The sequence below is a fragment of the Petaurus breviceps genome, unplaced genomic scaffold (assembly GCF_028583685.1).
Source record: "Petaurus breviceps papuanus isolate PSGF00001 unplaced genomic scaffold, PetGlider_PUasm1.0 176, whole genome shotgun sequence".
Classification (NCBI taxonomy): domain Eukaryota; kingdom Metazoa; phylum Chordata; class Mammalia; order Diprotodontia; family Petauridae; genus Petaurus; species Petaurus breviceps.
Window position 1 is genome coordinate 9,883,613 of NW_027185771.1, and position 4,109 is coordinate 9,887,721.

A 4,109-nucleotide genomic window follows, 5' to 3' on the forward strand; every position below is an offset into this window, starting at 1 on the left:
AGAAGAAGAAGAAGAAGAAGAAGAAGAAGAAGAAAGAGAAAGAAAGAAAAAAGAAAGAAAGAGAGGGAGGGAGGAAGGAAGGAAGGAAAGAAGGAAGGAAGGAAGGAAGGAAGGAAGGAAGGAAGGAAGGAAGGAAGGAAGGAAGGAAGGAAGGAAGGAAGGAAGGAAGGAAGGAAGGAAGGAAGGAAAGAAGACAGAGACACAGAGAGACAGAAAGACACAGGGAGAGACAGAGATACAGACACAGATTTATTTAGGCATGGGGAAAGGAAAAACTTCTTAAAGATATATATATATACATGGGATGGGCTTCCTTAGGAGGTGGTGGAGACCCTCACTGGAGGTCTTCAAGGGGAGAATGGATAGGTACTCATCAGGCATGTTGTAAAGGGAATTACTTTTCTAATATAGGTTGGTTTCGATGATCTCTAAGGTTACTGAGTCTTTGAAATTCTAAGACTGTCAGTGAGGGGAGAGGTATAGTCTTTACATATCAGTCACTGGAAGTCATGAAAGGCTTCCAAGGGCACTTTTTGGTACCTGTACTTCAGTCTCTGTTCTCTCACCAGGGTGTGTGGGAACCTGTGTCAAATATATTAGAATGACAACAGTGTTTAGGATGCTAAAAGTGTTTCTTCTCAGATTATCTTCTTTTCCATTACAAAGTTTCAGTTCATAGTTCTATCACCACCACTGGCAGGAGGCTAAGGAGCGTTATTCATTTTGTCTTTCTATCTTTCTATTGTCCAGCACCTAGTATACTTTGTACTTTGCACAGAGGAGGTGCTTAATAAATGTTTGTTGGTTGGATTAGATTAGTGTCTTCTATTTATTCCTAAGAAATGACATATTAGAAATTAAAATACAGACTCATTCATTCAACAAACTTTTGTCAAGCACCTACCATGTATAATACCTAGGTATGTTGTATACAGTAAGTGCTTTTAAGCAGGGTAAAGCATTTTATTAATGATAATTTGCATGTTACAAGATATTGCAATGTTACAAGATATTACTGAGGGCATATGTTACGACCAAGGTCTGCTGGTCATGTATTGAGAATGAGAGATCATAAATGGAAAGCCTATGGGGACACTAGTATACCCAAGGTATTAAGAGACTAACAGGAAGACCTTCAGCATATTGGATAGAATTCTTAATCTGTACTACATTAATTTGTTTTCTTTTTTTCACTATAATCAGTTTCCTTTCTAATCCTATGTATTTTGTTTTATGCGCTTAAGAACATTTTTCTGAGAAGGACTCCATAGACCAAGGGATCCAGAACACACACACACACACACACACACACACACACACTCACACAAACACACATTAAGAACTAGAGACTGTAATGAGGATTTATGGGAAAACACAGGCAGGAATCCCACAGAATGAGAAGCATGGTATAGGGTAACAAGCATCAAATGAGGATTCAGGAGACCTGGGTTTGAGTCTCTACTCTGACACTAATAGCATGATCTTGGGCAAATTTTTCTCCTTCTCGGGGCTCCCATTTTGTATTGTTTAAAACGAAGGATTTGGACTCCATGGTTCCTAATGTTCCTTCCAGTTTTAATAATAAATGAATCATAGAGAGGTTGGCATCTTTGTTGGTTGATTGATAGAGTACCCACCCCTATGAAATTATACATCCTCAAAGTAGCAAGAGGTATAGCTATCTACAAAGACAAATAAGAAACAGTTCCTACCTTCAAGGAATCTACAATTAGGAGTATGTTGGTAAATGTTCCACAAATTGATCTAAAAAATGTATTGTGACATACTTTTAGGTTGAACTTAGATTATTAAAATGTTTTCCATCACTCTTCTAAGTCTAGATAATCAAATAGTAAATCAAAGTCTGATTTGCAACATTTGCTAATTTCTGAAGTGTAAATACTCACACTGAAAATCTAGTTCAATCTGCCTCAAGCACTTCCTTACCTACAGTCTAGTAAGGATTACAAAACATACACATAACTCTAAAGAACACAAATTAGGATGAGACTGTATGGTGTGTTAGAAAGAGCTTTGGATTTGTAATTGGAAAACCTGGATTGATTCTCAGTTCTGCTGGGATTATTCTGTGACTTTGACAAATTATTTCAGGGATCTGTGCCTCAGTTTCCTCATCTGTAAAATAAGAGTTGGACTAAATGAACTCTGAGCTCCTGTTCAGTGCTAAATCTATTCTAAGAATGTTGAATGTAAAAGAGGAATACAGAGTGCTGAGAAAGTCGATAAAGCAAAAATATCAGCAATAGCAGATGGAATCCAGGAGGATGCCATAGAGAAAGAAGCATTGGAGACAAGCCTCCAAGGCATGACGCTGACAGATGGGGACAAGTGTGTCCCAGGCACACGAGAACAATAAAAAAGATATATAGGCAGGAAATCACGGTCATGAAAAGACCATTTTGGGTAGAGTTTGACTATGAGGGGGAATAGTGAATAGTCAGGTTTGATAAAGAACTCTAAAGTTTGGCTGTAGAGAGCTTTGAATGCCAGGCCAAGATGTTTTTACTTTCAAGATGTACAGAAGGGTCTAAGTTACAGGAAATCAGTCAGTCTATCACCTTAGTGACTGTCTGCGATGTGTCCAGCTGTGTGTTCAGGCACTGTGGGCGGCCAGTAGACATACAGAAGGCTGCCGTTTGGGCTAAGCTTCAATTCCAATCTTAGCATCACTCGCTTTCACCAGCCAAGCTCCAAGGAAAATAAATCAGGATGCTGTGGTTCAGAAGAAGGGAACTTATTTATAGAGGAATAACTTGGGGAGGATTAAGTAAACTTCCTATCTTTTAAATTTTTCATTATGGTCAAATATCTTGACATCCCATCTCCCTGGGTCCATAACCGTATTTCTGTAGTGTCTCTAGTTCTGTTTTCCGGCATCTCAGGTGTCTCCCCGTGGTTTGGTGTCTCTGTTTGCCTTTCTTGTTCAGTCTAACCCTCCCCCACTTCCTCATTCATGGCCTACATGTCCCTATTTGACCCTCCCCCTCTACTGTTTGTTTTTTTAGTTTATTTTCAAGTTGGAGGTGGCAGTTCTGTTCTTTGGCTTCCTTTCTTATCTAGAGACAGATCTCAGGTTTTAAATTATCCAAATTTTCTGACAGAAAACTAATCTATCCTATCAGGACAATTTGAGGTATGAAGAACTTTGTTCATAATGTTCTCTATGTCAACAGATTCCCGGAGAGCTCTGGCCCCCCAATTTCTCTCTACAGATAAAATATGGCATTGTAACAGCGATATGTTTCCTTATTCCCACTTTTACTACAGCCTACCCTTTGGAGAAAAGGGGTAAAATGCTCTGTAGCTTTTGAAACAAAGATACATTATTATTTTTTTTCCCCTAACCCTCCACACTTTCCTGTCATCCTTTAAGTCACCTAGACTCCAAGCCTCGGAGAAATTGCTGACACCTCCCTTTCCCTCATCTCTCCATGTCCAATCGATTGACACATTTTGTCTACCCTGTCTTCATATCATTTCTTGTCTCAGTCTCTCTCCATGTTCAAACAATTGACAAGACAAGCTTTCTGTACCCTGTCTTCATATCATCTCTTTGTGGTTCCTTTCTTCCCGTCATCCCTTGCCTCAGTTCCATTCTTTCTACTTATTCAGCCACCACCCTAGTTCAGACCTTTTCGTTTTGATCATTGCAATGTGCTCCTCATTAGCCTACCATTTTCCTAGTTATCCCCTCTACAATCCATCTTCCACACTGTTCCAGAAATTATCTTTCTAAAGCATGGGTCTACACATGCCCTTTTCTTGCTAAAGAAGCTTTAATTTTCCCCTGTTACTTCTAGGATAAACTACAAAATCTTCAGTCGGCACTTCAACTCATTCACCATCAGACTCCAGCCTACGTTTCCAAATTAATTTCATATTACTTCTTTTCATGTGCCCCTGATTCTGAAAAAAAAATAGCCTATTTGATATTTCTTGAACCAGACATCCCATTTCTGACCTTCCTGCCTTTGAAGAATATGTTCTTCTTGCCTTGGATGTGAATCCTCACCTCATCTTCTTGGAACCCTTAGCTTCCTTTAGAGCTTATCTTAAATGCCACTTGCTACAGGAATTCTTTTTCCATT